Raw genomic sequence first — 18,687 nt, forward strand, 5'->3', positions numbered from 1 at the left:
TATGAACATCTTTTTAATGCCCAAAAGAATGATTGGGCGTTTTACTTACCACGTAAATTGGTAAAATGATGCACTATGCCAGAAGACTTCCTTTTTTTTTTGCTTCAGTCTCGGCAAGTCAGAGAAACTCTGCTGTGAAACACTGCCACTGCTGGTCATTCAGTATAATCTGCAGATGGAAAAGTCCACTGTTAGTACATTTAATATAAGCAATACAAAAAGTTTTGATTTATATAAAGGGCTACCAGATCTATACTATGGAGTCTGTTTTATTGTGAAAATCAACAGCTCAATAAAAAAATCTAATCTCAATTTGTGTTTATAACCTCCCATACTTCTCTGCATTCCCTTGACTCATTTGCTAAAACTCTCGAAACAATTGTAGCACGTACATTAGGACATAGATCTTTTTGCCAGCCAAGTGGCAGCGCACCATTCTCACTTCTTTAGTTTTAGGATATGGTACACCAGTAGCAATTAAGCCAGCTGATAAGTTGAGAGAGGAAGGGTTATGCTACAGTTAACGGGAATGATAGAAACTATGAATAGCATCATTTCCATCTTCTCTTTAGCCAAATCCTACCAGTTCAGCAAGAGTGAAGTTGAGACTCTTATGCTCAAACTTGCGTTCATACAAATATAGAAGTCTAAATAAAGTCCTAATTTCTTTCATCTTACCATCAACACTTTCAGTTGGGCATCCTGTCTACCCTGCAACTCATATCATTACCAAGATAAATGTATCCTACTCTTTGTTAGGCAACAGAGTGGCTCTCATGTCAGAAAGCATCTTGCTTTAGCTTTATGATGTCAGACTGCTAGGCAACAGAATGGCACCACATGTCAGACAACTTCTTGCTTTAGCTTTATGATGTCAGGCCCCCCTGGACCAATTGTCCTTGTGGAAGCTGACCACACAGGAGGATGAGATATCAGAAGTTATGCAGTAGGTTACTATCCGTATTCATGACTGCCAGCCACGTAAGAGGGGGAATGGTAAAGGAATCTTATACAGTCAAAGCTCTGTGTCCTTTTTGAAAGTGGGATGGGGGTACAAAGACAGATTATCCTTAACAAAAATCCATCTTGAGTATCAGAGCCCAACATACAGAGTGCAGGAGAAGAGGTTAAATGAGCTTCCTACCGTGAGAATGTAACACTATTTTTCATACGTGAGATGGTGCATTTCAGCCTCAAAGGCAGCAATTTCCTCGAATGGAACATTGCTATCACCAGGATCTAAAGCAGGTTTTAGTAGAGTTCGAGTCAGTCAGTCTTTTATTAACTATCATGACCAACATAATGTGATCCATATTACTTCTTTCTTGACAGAAATGATATTCAGGCTCAGGTTTCCACTATAAAGTAGTGAGGACATTCCGTTGCTATGAACATCTTTTTAATGCCCAAAAGAATGATTGGGCGTTTTACTTACCACGTAAATTGGTAAAATGATGCACTATGCCAGAAGACTTCCTTTTATTTTTTGCTTCAGTCTCGGCAATTCAGAGAAACTCTGCTGTGAAACACTGCCACTGCTGGTCATTCAGTATAATCTGCAGATGGAAAAGTCCACTGTTAGTACATTTAATATAAGCAATACAAAAAGTTTTGATTTATATAAAGGGTTACCAGATCTATACTATGGAGTCTGTTTTATTGTGAAAATCAACAGCTCAATAAAAAAATCAAATCTCAATTTTTGTTTATAACCTCCCATACTTCTCTGCATTCCCTTGACTCATTTGCTAAAACTCTCTAAACAATTGTAGCACGTACATTAGGACATAGATCTTTTTGCCAGCCAAGTGGCAGCGCACCATTCTCACTTCTTTAGTTTTAGGATATGGTACACCAGTAGCAATTAAGCCAGCTGATAAGTTGAGAGAGGAAGGGTTATGCTACAGTTAACGGGAATGATAGAAACTATGAATAGCATCATTTCCATCTTCTCTTTAGCCAAATCCTACCAGTTCAGCAAGAGTGAAGTTGAGACTCTTATGCTCAAACTTGCGTTCATACAAATATAGAAGTCTAAATAAAGCCCTAATTTCTTTCATCTTACCATCAACACTTTCAGTTGGGCATCCTGTCTACCCTGCAACTCATATCATTACCAAGATAAATGTATCCTACTCTTTGTTAGGCAACAGAGTGGCTCTCATGTCAGAAAGCATCTTGCTTTAGCTTTATGATGTCAGACTGCTAGGCAACAGAATGGCACCACATGTCAGACAACTTCTTGCTTTAGCTTTATGATGTCAGGCCCCCCTGGACCAATTGTCCTTGTGGAAGCTGACCACACAGGAGGATGAGATATCAGAAGTTATGCAGTAGGTTACTATCCGTATTCATGACTGCCAGCCACGTAGGAGGGGGAATGGTAAAGGAATCTGAAACAGTCAAAGCTCTGTGTCCTTTTTGAAAGTGGGATGGGGGTACAAAGACAGATTATCCTTCACAAAAATCCATCTTGAGTATCAGAGCCCAACATACAGAGTGCAGGAGAAGAGGTTAAATGAGCTTCCTACCGTGAGAATGTAACACTATTTTTCATACGTGAGATGGTGCATTTCAGCCTCAAAGGCAGCAATTTCCTCGAATGGAACATTGCTATCACCAGGATCTAAAGCAGGTTTTAGTAGAGTTCGAGTCAGTCAGTCTTTTATTAACTATCATAACCAACATAATGTGATCCATATTACTTCTTTCTTGACAGAAATGATATTCAGGCACAGGTTTCCACTATAAAGTAGTGAGGACATTCCGTTGCTATGAACATCTTTTTAATGCCCAAAAGAATGATTGGGCGTTTTACTTACCACGTAAATTGGTAAAATGATGCACTATGCCAGAAGACTTCCTTTTTTTTTTGCTTCAGTCTCGGCAAGTCAGAGAAACTCTGCTGTGAAACACTGCCACTGCTGGTCATTCAGTATAATCTGCAGATGGAAAAGTCCACTGTTAGTACATTTAATATAAGCAATACAAAAAGTTTTGATTTATATAAAGGGTTACCAGATCTATACTATGGAGTCTGTTTTATTGTGAAAATCAACAGCTCAATAAAAAAATCTAATCTCAATTTGTGTTTATAACCTCCCATACTTCTCTGCATTCCCTTGACTCATTTGCTAAAACTCTCGAAACAATTGTAGCACGTACATTAGGACATAGATCTTTTTGCCAGCCAAGTGGCAGCGCACCATTCTCACTTCTTTAGTTTTAGGATATGGTACACCAGTAGCAATTAAGCCAGCTGATAAGTTGAGAGAGGAAGGGTTATGCTACAGTTAACGGGAATGATAGAAACTATGAATAGCATCATTTCCATCTTCTCTTTTGCCAAATCCTACCAGTTCAGCAAGAGTGAAGTTGAGACTCTTATGCTCAAACTTGCGTTCATACAAATATAGAAGTCTAAATAAAGCCCTAATTTCTTTCATCTTACCATCAACACTTTCAGTTGGGCATCCTGTCTACCCTGCAACTCATATCATTACCAAGATAAATGTATCCTACTCTTTGTTAGGCAACAGAGTGGCTCTCATGTCAGAAAGCATCTTGCTTTAGCTTTATGATGTCAGACTGCTAGGCAACAGAATGGCACCACATGTCAGACAACTTCTTGCTTTAGCTTTATGATGTCAGGCCCCCCTGGACCAATTGTCCTTGTGGAAGCTGACCACACAGGAGGATGAGATATCAGAAGTTATGCAGTAGGTTACTATCCGTATTCATGACTGCCAGCCACGTAAGAGGGGGAATGGTAAAGGAATCTTAAACAGTCAAAGCTCTGTGTCCTTTTTGAAAGTGGGATGGGGGTACAAAGACAGATTATCCTTAACAAAAATCCATCTTGAGTATCAGAGCCCAACATACAGAGTGCAGGAGAAGAGGTTAAATGAGCTTCCTACCGTGAGAATGTAACACTATTTTTCATACGTGAGATGGTGCATTTCAGCCTCAAAGGCAGCAATTTCCTCGAATGGAACATTGCTATCACCAGGATCTAAAGCAGGTTTTAGTAGAGTTCGAGTCAGTCAGTCTTTTATTAACTATCATGACCAACATAATGTGATCCATATTACTTCTTTCTTGACAGAAATGATATTCAGGCTCAGGTTTCCACTATAAAGTAGTGAGGACATTCCGTTGCTATGAACATCTTTTTAATGCCCAAAAGAATGATTGGGCGTTTTACTTACCACGTAAATTGGTAAAATGATGCACTATGCCAGAAGACTTCCTTTTATTTTTTGCTTCAGTCTCGGCAATTCAGAGAAACTCTGCTGTGAAACACTGCCACTGCTGGTCATTCAGTATAATCTGCAGATGGAAAAGTCCACTGTTAGTACATTTAATATAAGCAATACAAAAAGTTTTGATTTATATAAAGGGTTACCAGATCTATACTATGGAGTCTGTTTTATTGTGAAAATCAACAGCTCAATAAAAAAATCAAATCTCAATTTTTGTTTATAACCTCCCATACTTCTCTGCATTCCCTTGACTCATTTGCTAAAACTCTCTAAACAATTGTAGCACGTACATTAGGACATAGATCTTTTTGCCAGCCAAGTGGCAGCGCACCATTCTCACTTCTTTAGTTTTAGGATATGGTACACCAGTAGCAATTAAGCCAGCTGATAAGTTGAGAGAGGAAGGGTTATGCTACAGTTAACGGGAATGATAGAAACTATGAATAGCATCATTTCCATCTTCTCTTTTGCCAAATCCTACCAGTTCAGCAAGAGTGAAGTTGAGACTCTTATGCTCAAACTTGCGTTCATACAAATATAGAAGTCTAAATAAAGCCCTAATTTCTTTCATCTTACCATCAACACTTTCAGTTGGGCATCCTGTCTACCCTGCAACTCATATCATTACCAAGATAAATGTATCCTACTCTTTGTTAGGCAACAGAGTGGCTCTCATGTCAGAAAGCATCTTGCTTTAGCTTTATGATGTCAGACTGCTAGGCAACAGAATGGCACCACATGTCAGACAACTTCTTGCTTTAGCTTTATGATGTCAGGCCCCCCTGGACCAATTGTCCTTGTGGAAGCTGACCACACAGGAGGATGAGATATCAGAAGTTATGCAGTAGGTTACTATCCGTATTCATGACTGCCAGCCACGTAAGAGGGGGAATGGTAAAGGAATCTTATACAGTCAAAGCTCTGTGTCCTTTTTGAAAGTGGGATGGGGGTACAAAGACAGATTATCCTTCACAAAAATCCATCTTGAGTATCAGAGCCCAACATACAGAGTGCAGGAGAAGAGGTTAAATGAGCTTCCTACCGTGAGAATGTAACACTATTTTTCATACGTGAGATGGTGCATTTCAGCCTCAAAGGCAGCAATTTCCTCGAATGGAACATTGCTATCACCAGGATCTAAAGCAGGTTTTAGTAGAGTTCGAGTCAGTCAGTCTTTTATTAACTATCATGACCAACATAATGTGATCCATATTACTTCTTTCTTGACAGAAATGATATTCAGGCACAGGTTTCCACTATAAAGTAGTGAGGACATTCCGTTGCTATGAACATCTTTTTAATGCCCAAAAGAATGATTGGGCGTTTTACTTACCACGTAAATTGGTAAAATGATGCACTATGCCAGAAGACTTCCTTTTTTTTTTGCTTCAGTCTCGGCAAGTCAGAGAAACTCTGCTGTGAAACACTGCCACTGCTGGTCATTCAGTATAATCTGCAGATGGAAAAGTCCACTGTTAGTACATTTAATATAAGCAATACAAAAAGTTTTGATTTATATAAAGGGCTACCAGATCTATACTATGGAGTCTGTTTTATTGTGAAAATCAACAGCTCAATAAAAAAATCTAATCTCAATTTGTGTTTATAACCTCCCATACTTCTCTGCATTCCCTTGACTCATTTGCTAAAACTCTCGAAACAATTGTAGCACGTACATTAGGACATAGATCTTTTTGCCAGCCAAGTGGCAGCGCACCATTCTCACTTCTTTAGTTTTAGGATATGGTACACCAGTAGCAATTAAGCCAGCTGATAAGTTGAGAGAGGAAGGGTTATGCTACAGTTAACGGGAATGATAGAAACTATGAATAGCATCATTTCCATCTTCTCTTTAGCCAAATCCTACCAGTTCAGCAAGAGTGAAGTTGAGACTCTTATGCTCAAACTTGCGTTCATACAAATATAGAAGTCTAAATAAAGTCCTAATTTCTTTCATCTTACCATCAACACTTTCAGTTGGGCATCCTGTCTACCCTGCAACTCATATCATTACCAAGATAAATGTATCCTACTCTTTGTTAGGCAACAGAGTGGCTCTCATGTCAGAAAGCATCTTGCTTTAGCTTTATGATGTCAGACTGCTAGGCAACAGAATGGCACCACATGTCAGACAACTTCTTGCTTTAGCTTTATGATGTCAGGCCCCCCTGGACCAATTGTCCTTGTGGAAGCTGACCACACAGGAGGATGAGATATCAGAAGTTATGCAGTAGGTTACTATCCGTATTCATGACTGCCAGCCACGTAGGAGGGGGAATGGTAAAGGAATCTGAAACAGTCAAAGCTCTGTGTCCTTTTTGAAAGTGGGATGGGGGTACAAAGACAGATTATCCTTCACAAAAATCCATCTTGAGTATCAGAGCCCAACATACAGAGTGCAGGAGAAGAGGTTAAATGAGCTTCCTACCGTGAGAATGTAACACTATTTTTCATACGTGAGATGGTGCATTTCAGCCTCAAAGGCAGCAATTTCCTCGAATGGAACATTGCTATCACCAGGATCTAAAGCAGGTTTTAGTAGAGTTCGAGTCAGTCAGTCTTTTATTAACTATCATAACCAACATAATGTGATCCATATTACTTCTTTCTTGACAGAAATGATATTCAGGCACAGGTTTCCACTATAAAGTAGTGAGGACATTCCGTTGCTATGAACATCTTTTTAATGCCCAAAAGAATGATTGGGCGTTTTACTTACCACGTAAATTGGTAAAATGATGCACTATGCCAGAAGACTTCCTTTTTTTTTTGCTTCAGTCTCGGCAAGTCAGAGAAACTCTGCTGTGAAACACTGCCACTGCTGGTCATTCAGTATAATCTGCAGATGGAAAAGTCCACTGTTAGTACATTTAATATAAGCAATACAAAAAGTTTTGATTTATATAAAGGGTTACCAGATCTATACTATGGAGTCTGTTTTATTGTGAAAATCAACAGCTCAATAAAAAAATCTAATCTCAATTTGTGTTTATAACCTCCCATACTTCTCTGCATTCCCTTGACTCATTTGCTAAAACTCTCGAAACAATTGTAGCACGTACATTAGGACATAGATCTTTTTGCCAGCCAAGTGGCAGCGCACCATTCTCACTTCTTTAGTTTTAGGATATGGTACACCAGTAGCAATTAAGCCAGCTGATAAGTTGAGAGAGGAAGGGTTATGCTACAGTTAACGGGAATGATAGAAACTATGAATAGCATCATTTCCATCTTCTCTTTAGCCAAATCCTACCAGTTCAGCAAGAGTGAAGTTGAGACTCTTATGCTCAAACTTGCGTTCATACAAATATAGAAGTCTAAATAAAGTCCTAATTTCTTTCATCTTACCATCAACACTTTCAGTTGGGCATCCTGTCTACCCTGCAACTCATATCATTACCAAGATAAATGTATCCTACTCTTTGTTAGGCAACAGAGTGGCTCTCATGTCAGAAAGCATCTTGCTTTAGCTTTATGATGTCAGACTGCTAGGCAACAGAATGGCACCACATGTCAGACAACTTCTTGCTTTAGCTTTATGATGTCAGGCCCCCCTGGACCAATTGTCCTTGTGGAAGCTGACCACACAGGAGGATGAGATATCAGAAGTTATGCAGTAGGTTACTATCCGTATTCATGACTGCCAGCCACGTAAGAGGGGGAATGGTAAAGGAATCTTATACAGTCAAAGCTCTGTGTCCTTTTTGAAAGTGGGATGGGGGTACAAAGACAGATTATCCTTAACAAAAATCCATCTTGAGTATCAGAGCCCAACATACAGAGTGCAGGAGAAGAGGTTAAATGAGCTTCCTACCGTGAGAATGTAACACTATTTTTCATACGTGAGATGGTGCATTTCAGCCTCAAAGGCAGCAATTTCCTCGAATGGAACATTGCTATCACCAGGATCTAAAGCAGGTTTTAGTAGAGTTCGAGTCAGTCAGTCTTTTATTAACTATCATGACCAACATAATGTGATCCATATTACTTCTTTCTTGACAGAAATGATATTCAGGCTCAGGTTTCCACTATAAAGTAGTGAGGACATTCCGTTGCTATGAACATCTTTTTAATGCCCAGAAGAATGATTGGGCGTTTTACTTACCACGTAAATTGGTAAAATGATGCACTATGCCAGAAGACTTCCTTTTATTTTTTGCTTCAGTCTCGGCAATTCAGAGAAACTCTGCTGTGAAACACTGCCACTGCTGGTCATTCAGTATAATCTGCAGATGGAAAAGTCCACTGTTAGTACATTTAATATAAGCAATACAAAAAGTTTTGATTTATATAAAGGGTTACCAGATCTATACTATGGAGTCTGTTTTATTGTGAAAATCAACAGCTCAATAAAAAAATCAAATCTCAATTTTTGTTTATAACCTCCCATACTTCTCTGCATTCCCTTGACTCATTTGCTAAAACTCTCTAAACAATTGTAGCACGTACATTAGGACATAGATCTTTTTGCCAGCCAAGTGGCAGCGCACCATTCTCACTTCTTTAGTTTTAGGATATGGTACACCAGAAGCAATTAAGCCAGCTGATAAGTTGAGAGAGGAAGGGTTATGCTACAGTTAACGGGAATGATAGAAACTATGAATAGCATCATTTCCATCTTCTCTTTAGCCAAATCCTACCAGTTCAGCAAGAGTGAAGTTGAGACTCTTATGCTCAAACTTGCGTTCAGACAAATATAGAAGTCTAAATAAAGTCCTAATTTCTTTCATCTTACCATCAACACTTTCAGTTGGGCATCCTATCTACCCTGCAACTCATATCATTACCAAGATAAATGTATCCTACTCTTTGTTAGGCAACAGAGTGGCTCTCATGTCAGAAAGCATCTTGCTTTAGCTTTATGATGTCAGACTGCTAGGCAACAGAATGGCACCACATGTCAGACAACTTCTTGCTTTAGCTTTATGATGTCAGGCCCCCCTGGACCAATTGTCCTTGTGGAAGCTGACCACACAGGAGGATGAGATATCAGAAGTTATGCAGTAGGTTACTATCCGTATTCATGACTGCCAGCCACGTAGGAGGGGGGATGGTAAAGGAATCTGAAACAGTCAAAGCTCTATGTCCTTTTTGAAAGTGGGATGGGGGTACAAAGACAGATTATCCTTAACAAAAATCCATCTTGAGTATCAGAGCCCAACATACAGAGTGCAGGAGAAGAGGTTAAATGAGCTTCCTACCGTGAGAATGTAACACTATTTTTCATACGTGAGATGGTGCATTTCAGCCTCAAAGGCAGCAATTTCCTCGAATGGAACATTGCTATCACCAGGATCTAAAGCAGGTTTTAGTAGAGTTCGAGTCAGTCAGTCTTTTATTAACTATCATGACCAACATAATGTGATCCATATTACTTCTTTCTTGACAGAAATGATATTCAGGCTCAGGTTTCCACTATAAAGTAGTGAGGACATTCCGTTGCTATGAACATCTTTTTAATGCCCAAAAGAATGATTGGGCATTTTACTTACCACGTAAATTGGTAAAATGATGCACTATGCCAGAAGACTTCCTTTTTTTTTGCTTCAGTCTCGGCAATTCAGAGAAACTCTGCTGTGAAACACTGCCACTGCTGGTCATTCAGTATAATCTGCAGATGGAAAAGTCCACTGTTAGTACATTTAATATAAGCAATACAAAAAGTTTTGATTTATATAAAGGGTTACCAGATCTATACTATGGAGTCTGTTTTATTGTGAAAATCAACAGCTCAATAAAAAAATCAAATCTCAATTTGTGTTTATAACCTCCCATACTTCTCTGCATTCCCTTGACTCATTTGCTAAAACTCTCTAAACAATTGTAGCACGTACATTAGGACATAGATCTTTTTGCCAGCCAAGTGGCAGCGCACCATTCTCACTTCTTTAGTTTTAGGATATGGTACACCAGTAGCAATTAAGCCAGCTGATAAGTTGAGAGAGGAAGGGTTATGCTACAGTTAACGGGAATGATAGAAACTATGAATAGCATCATTTCCATCTTCTCTTTAGCCAAATCCTACCAGTTCAGCAAGAGTGAAGTTGAGACTCTTATGCTCAAACTTGCGTTCATACAAATATAGAAGTCTAAATAAAGTCCTAATTTCTTTCATCTTACCATCAACACTTTCAGTTGGGCATCCTGTCTACCCTGCAACTCATATCATTACCAAGATAAATGTATCCTACTCTTTTGTTAGGCAACAGAGTGGCTCTCATGTCAGAAAGCATCTTGCTTTAGCTTTATGATGTCAGACTGCTAGGCAACAGAATGGCACCACATGTCAGACAACTTCTTGCTTTAGCTTTATGATGTCAGGCCCCCCTGGACCAATTGTCCTTGTGGAAGCTGACCACACAGGAGGATGAGATATCAGAAGTTATGCAGTAGGTTACTATCCGTATTCATGACTGCCAGCCACGTAGGAGGGGGAATGGTAAAGGAATCTGAAACAGTCAAAGCTCTGTGTCCTTTTTGAAAGTGGGATGGGGGTACAAAGACAGATTATCCTTAACAAAAATCCATCTTGAGTATCAGAGCCCAACATACAGAGTGCAGGAGAAGAGGTTAAATGAGCTTCCTACCGTGAGAATGTAACACTATTTTTCATACGTGAGATGGTGCATTTCAGCCTCAAAGGCAGCAATTTCCTCGAATGGAACATTGCTATCACCAGGATCTAAAGCAGGTTTTAGTAGAGTTCGAGTCAGTCAGTCTTTTATTAACTATCATGACCAACATAATGTGATCCATATTACTTCTTTCTTGACAGAAATGATATTCAGGCACAGGTTTCCACTATAAAGTAGTGAGGACATTCCGTTGCTATGAACATCTTTTTAATGCCCAAAAGAATGATTGGGCGTTTTACTTACCACGTAAATTGGTAAAATGATGCACTATGCCAGAAGACTTCCTTTTTTTTTTGCTTCAGTCTCGGCAAGTCAGAGAAACTCTGCTGTGAAACACTGCCACTGCTGGTCATTCAGTATAATCTGCAGATGGAAAAGTCCACTGTTAGTACATTTAATATAAGCAATACAAAAAGTTTTGATTTATATAAAGGGTTACCAGATCTATACTATGGAGTCTGTTTTATTGTGAAAATCAACAGCTCAATAAAAAAATCAAATCTCAATTTGTGTTTATAACCTCCCATACTTCTCTGCATTCCCTTGACTCATTTGCTAAAACTCTCTAAACAATTGTAGCACGTACATTAGGACATAGATCTTTTTGCCAGCCAAGTGGCAGCGCACCATTCTCACTTCTTTAGTTTTAGGATATGGTACACCAGTAGCAATTAAGCCAGCTGATAAGTTGAGAGAGGAAGGGTTATGCTACAGTTAACGGGAATGATAGAAACTATGAATAGCATCATTTCCATCTTCTCTTTAGCCAAATCCTACCAGTTCAGCAAGAGTGAAGTTGAGACTCTTATGCTCAAACTTGCGTTCATACAAATATAGAAGTCTAAATAAAGTCCTAATTTCTTTCATCTTACCATCAACACTTTCAGTTGGGCATCCTGTCTACCCTGCAACTCATATCATTACCAAGATAAATGTATCCTACTCTTTTGTTAGGCAACAGAGTGGCTCTCATGTCAGAAAGCATCTTGCTTTAGCTTTATGATGTCAGACTGCTAGGCAACAGAATGGCACCACATGTCAGACAACTTCTTGCTTTAGCTTTATGATGTCAGGCCCCCCTGGACCAATTGTCCTTGTGGAAGCTGACCACACAGGAGGATGAGATATCAGAAGTTATGCAGTAGGTTACTATCCGTATTCATGACTGCCAGCCACGTAGGAGGGGGAATGGTAAAGGAATCTGAAACAGTCAAAGCTCTGTGTCCTTTTTGAAAGTGGGATGGGGGTACAAAGACAGATTATCCTTAACAAAAATCCATCTTGAGTATCAGAGCCCAACATACAGAGTGCAGGAGAAGAGGTTAAATGAGCTTCCTACCGTGAGAATGTAACACTATTTTTCATACGTGAGATGGTGCATTTCAGCCTCAAAGGCAGCAATTTCCTCGAATGGAACATTGCTATCACCAGGATCTAAAGCAGGTTTTAGTAGAGTTCGAGTCAGTCAGTCTTTTATTAACTATCATGACCAACATAATGTGATCCATATTACTTCTTTCTTGACAGAAATGATATTCAGGCACAGGTTTCCACTATAAAGTAGTGAGGACATTCCGTTGCTATGAACATCTTTTTAATGCCCAAAAGAATGATTGGGCGTTTTACTTACCACGTAAATTGGTAAAATGATGCACTATGCCAGAAGACTTCCTTTTTTTTTTGCTTCAGTCTCGGCAAGTCAGAGAAACTCTGCTGTGAAACACTGCCACTGCTGGTCATTCAGTATAATCTGCAGATGGAAAAGTCCACTGTTAGTACATTTAATATAAGCAATACAAAAAGTTTTGATTTATATAAAGGGTTACCAGATCTATACTATGGAGTCTGTTTTATTGTGAAAATCAACAGCTCAATAAAAAAATCAAATCTCAATTTGTGTTTATAACCTCCCATACTTCTCTGCATTCCCTTGACTCATTTGCTAAAACTCTCTAAACAATTGTAGCACGTACATTAGGACATAGATCTTTTTGCCAGCCAAGTGGCAGCGCACCATTCTCACTTCTTTAGTTTTAGGATATGGTACACCAGTAGCAATTAAGCCAGCTGATAAGTTGAGAGAGGAAGGGTTATGCTACAGTTAACGGGAATGATAGAAAGTATGAATAGCATAATTTCCATCTTCTCTTTAGCCAAATCCTACCAGTTCAGCAAGAGTGAAGTTGAGACTCTTATGCTCAAACTTGCGTTCATACAAATATAGAAGTCTAAATAAAGTCCTAATTTCTTTCATCTTACCATCAACACTTTCAGTTGGGCATCCTGTCTACCCTGCAACTCATATCATTACCAAGATAAATGTATCCTACTCTTTGTTAGGCAACAGAGTGGCTCTCATGTCAGAAAGCATCTTGCTTTAGCTTTATGATGTCAGACTGCTAGGCAACAGAATGGCACAACATGTCAGACAACTTCTTGCTTTAGCTTTATGATGTCAGGCCCCCCTGGACCAATTGTCCTTGTGGAAGCTGACCACACAGGAGGATGAGATATCAGAAGTTATGCAGTAGGTTACTATCCGTATTCATGACTGCCAGCCACGTAGGAGGGGGAATGGTAAAGGAATCTGAAACAGTCAAAGCTCTGTGTCCTTTTTGAAAGTGGGATGGGGGTACAAAGACAGATTATCCTTAACAAAAATCCATCTTGAGTATCAGAGCCCAACATACAGAGTGCAGGAGAAGAGGTTAAATGAGCTTCCTACCGTGAGAATGTAACACTATTTTTCATACGTGAGATGGTGCATTTCAGCCTCAAAGGCAGCAATTTCCTCGAATGGAACATTGCTATCACCAGGATCTAAAGCAGGTTTTAGTAGAGTTCGAGTCAGTCAGTCTTTTATTAACTATCATGACCAACATAATGTGATCCATATTACTTCTTTCTTGACAGAAATGATATTCAGGCACAGGTTTCCACTATAAAGTAGTGAGGACATTCCGTTGCTATGAACATCTTTTTAATGCCCAAAAGAATGATTGGGCGTTTTACTTACCACGTAAATTGGTAAAATGATGCACTATGCCAGAAGACTTCCTTTTTTTTTTGCTTCAGTCTCGGCAAGTCAGAGAAACTCTGCTGTGAAACACTGCCACTGCTGGTCATTCAGTATAATCTGCAGATGGAAAAGTCCACTGTTAGTACATTTAATATAAGCAATACAAAAAGTTTTGATTTATATAAAGGGTTACCAGATCTATACTATGGAGTCTGTTTTATTGTGAAAATCAACAGCTCAATAAAAAAATCAAATCTCAATTTGTGTTTATAACCTCCCATACTTCTCTGCATTCCCTTGACTCATTTGCTAAAACTCTCTAAACAATTGTAGCACGTACATTAGGACATAGATCTTTTTGCCAGCCAAGTGGCAGCGCACCATTCTCACTTCTTTAGTTTTAGGATATGGTACACCAGTAGCAATTAAGCCAGCTGATAAGTTGAGAGAGGAAGGGTTATGCTACAGTTAACGGGAATGATAGAAACTATGAATAGCATCATTTCCATCTTCTCTTTAGCCAAATCCTACCAGTTCAGCAAGAGTGAAGTTGAGACTCTTATGCTCAAACTTGCGTTCATACAAATATAGAAGTCTAAATAAAGTCCTAATTTCTTTCATCTTACCATCAACACTTTCAGTTGGGCATCCTGTCTACCCTGCAACTCATATCATTACCAAGATAAATGTATCCTACTCTTTGTTAGGCAACAGAGTGGCTCTCATGTCAGAAAGCATCTTGCTTTAGCTTTATGATGTCAGACTGCTAGGCAACAGAATGGCACCACATGTCAGACAACTTCTTGCTTTAGCTTTATGATGTCAGGCCCCCCTGGACCAATTGTCCTTGTGGAAGCTGACCACACAGGAGGATGAGATATCAGAAGTTATGCAGTAGGTTACTATCCGTATTCATGACTGCCAGCCACGTAAGAGGGGGAATGGTAAAGGAATCTTAAACAGTCAAAGCTCTGTGTCCTTTTTGAAAGTGGGATGGGGGTACAAAGACAGATTATCCTTAACAAAAATCCATCTTGAGTATCAGAGCCCAACATACAGAGTGCAGGAGAAGAGGTTAAATGAGCTTCCTACCGTGAGAATGTAACACTATTTTTCATACGTGAGATGGTGCATTTCAGCCTCAAAGGCAGCAATTTCCTCGAATGGAACATTGCTATCACCAGGATCTAAAGCAGGTTTTAGTAGAGTTCGAGTCAGTCAGTCTTTTATTAACTATCATGACCAACATAATGTGATCCATATTACTTCTTTCTTGACAGAAATGATATTCAGGCTCAGGTTTCCACTATAAAGTAGTGAGGACATTCCGTTGCTATGAACATCTTTTTAATGCCCAAAAGAATGATTGGGCGTTTTACTTACCACGTAAATTGGTAAAATGATGCACTATGCCAGAAGACTTCCTTTTATTTTTTGCTTCAGTCTCGGCAATTCAGAGAAACTCTGCTGTGAAACACTGCCACTGCTGGTCATTCAGTATAATCTGCAGATGGAAAAGTCCACTGTTAGTACATTTAATATAAGCAATACAAAAAGTTTTGATTTATATAAAGGGTTACCAGATCTATACTATGGAGTCTGTTTTATTGTGAAAATCAACAGCTCAATAAAAAAATCAAATCTCAATTTTTGTTTATAACCTCCCATACTTCTCTGCATTCCCTTGACTCATTTGCTAAAACTCTCTAAACAATTGTAGCACGTACATTAGGACATAGATCTTTTTGCCAGCCAAGTGGCAGCGCACCATTCTCACTTCTTTAGTTTTAGGATATGGTACACCAGTAGCAATTAAGCCAGCTGATAAGTTGAGAGAGGAAGGGTTATGCTACAGTTAACGGGAATGATAGAAACTATGAATAGCATCATTTCCATCTTCTCTTTTGCCAAATCCTACCAGTTCAGCAAGAGTGAAGTTGAGACTCTTATGCTCAAACTTGCGTTCATACAAATATAGAAGTCTAAATAAAGCCCTAATTTCTTTCATCTTACCATCAACACTTTCAGTTGGGCATCCTGTCTACCCTGCAACTCATATCATTACCAAGATAAATGTATCCTACTCTTTGTTAGGCAACAGAGTGGCTCTCATGTCAGAAAGCATCTTGCTTTAGCTTTATGATGTCAGACTGCTAGGCAACAGAATGGCACCACATGTCAGACAACTTCTTGCTTTAGCTTTATGATGTCAGGCCCCCCTGGACCAATTGTCCTTGTGGAAGCTGACCACACAGGAGGATGAGATATCAGAAGTTATGCAGTAGGTTACTATCCGTATTCATGACTGCCAGCCACGTAAGAGGGGGAATGGTAAAGGAATCTTATACAGTCAAAGCTCTGTGTCCTTTTTGAAAGTGGGATGGGGGTACAAAGACAGATTATCCTTCACAAAAATCCATCTTGAGTATCAGAGCCCAACATACAGAGTGCAGGAGAAGAGGTTAAATGAGCTTCCTACCGTGAGAATGTAACACTATTTTTCATACGTGAGATGGTGCATTTCAGCCTCAAAGGCAGCAATTTCCTCGAATGGAACATTGCTATCACCAGGATCTAAAGCAGGTTTTAGTAGAGTTCGAGTCAGTCAGTCTTTTATTAACTATCATGACCAACATAATGTGATCCATATTACTTCTTTCTTGACAGAAATGATATTCAGGCACAGGTTTCCACTATAAAGTAGTGAGGACATTCCGTTGCTATGAACATCTTTTTAATGCCCAAAAGAATGATTGGGCGTTTTACTTACCACGTAAATTGGTAAAATGATGCACTATGCCAGAAGACTTCCTTTTTTTTTTGCTTCAGTCTCGGCAAGTCAGAGAAACTCTGCTGTGAAACACTGCCACTGCTGGTCATTCAGTATAATCTGCAGATGGAAAAGTCCACTGTTAGTACATTTAATATAAGCAATACAAAAAGTTTTGATTTATATAAAGGGCTACCAGATCTATACTATGGAGTCTGTTTTATTGTGAAAATCAACAGCTCAATAAAAAAATCTAATCTCAATTTGTGTTTATAACCTCCCATACTTCTCTGCATTCCCTTGACTCATTTGCTAAAACTCTCGAAACAATTGTAGCACGTACATTAGGACATAGATCTTTTTGCCAGCCAAGTGGCAGCGCACCATTCTCACTTCTTTAGTTTTAGGATATGGTACACCAGTAGCAATTAAGCCAGCTGATAAGTTGAGAGAGGAAGGGTTATGCTACAGTTAACGGGAATGATAGAAACTATGAATAGCATCATTTCCATCTTCTCTTTAGCCAAATCCTACCAGTTCAGCAAGAGTGAAGTTGAGACTCTTATGCTCAAACTTGCGTTCATACAAATATAGAAGTCTAAATAAAGTCCTAATTTCTTTCATCTTACCATCAACACTTTCAGTTGGGCATCCTGTCTACCCTGCAACTCATATCATTACCAAGATAAATGTATCCTACTCTTTGTTAGGCAACAGAGTGGCTCTCATGTCAGAAAGCATCTTGCTTTAGCTTTATGATGTCAGACTGCTAGGCAACAGAATGGCACCACATGTCAGACAACTTCTTGCTTTAGCTTTATGATGTCAGGCCCCCCTGGACCAATTGTCCTTGTGGAAGCTGACCACACAGGAGGATGAGATATCAGAAGTTATGCAGTAGGTTACTATCCGTATTCATGACTGCCAGCCACGTAAGAGGGGGAATGGTAAAGGAATCTTATACAGTCAAAGCTCTGTGTCCTTTTTGAAAGTGGGATGGGGGTACAAAGACAGATTATCCTTAACAAAAATCCATCTTGAGTATCAGAGCCCAACATACAGAGTGCAGGAGAAGAGGTTAAATGAGCTTCCTACCGTGAGAATGTAACACTATTTTTCATACGTGAGATGGTGCATTTCAGCCTCAAAGGCAGCAATTTCCTCGAATGGAACATTGCTATCACCAGGATCTAAAGCAGGTTTTAGTAGAGTTCGAGTCAGTCAGTCTTTTATTAACTATCATGACCAACATAATGTGATCCATATTACTTCTTTCTTGACAGAAATGATATTCAGGCTCAGGTTTCCACTATAAAGTAGTGAGGACATTCCGTTGCTATGAACATCTTTTTAATGCCCAAAAGAATGATTGGGCGTTTTACTTACCACGTAAATTGGTAAAATGATGCACTATGCCAGAAGACTTCCTTTTATTTTTTGCTTCAGTCTCGGCAATTCAGAGAAACTCTGCTGTGAAACACTGCCACTGCTGGTCATTCAGTATAATCTGCAGATGGAAAAGTCCACTGTTAGTACATTTAATATAAGCAATACAAAAAGTTTTGATTTATATAAAGGGTTACCAGATCTATACTATGGAGTCTGTTTTATTGTGAAAATCAACAGCTCAATAAAAAAATCAAATCTCAATTTTTGTTTATAACCTCCCATACTTCTCTGCATTCCCTTGACTCATTTGCTAAAACTCTCTAAACAATTGTAGCACGTACATTAGGACATAGATCTTTTTGCCAGCCAAGTGGCAGCGCACCATTCTCACTTCTTTAGTTTTAGGATATGGTACACCAGTAGCAATTAAGCCAGCTGATAAGTTGAGAGAGGAAGGGTTATGCTACAGTTAACGGGAATGATAGAAACTATGAATAGCATCATTTCCATCTTCTCTTTAGCCAAATCCTACCAGTTCAGCAAGAGTGAAGTTGAGACTCTTATGCTCAAACTTGCGTTCATACAAATATAGAAGTCTAAATAAAGCCCTAA

Source organism: Lissotriton helveticus, chromosome 11 (genome assembly GCF_964261635.1).
Source record: "Lissotriton helveticus chromosome 11, aLisHel1.1, whole genome shotgun sequence".
NCBI lineage: Eukaryota > Metazoa > Chordata > Amphibia > Caudata > Salamandridae > Lissotriton > Lissotriton helveticus.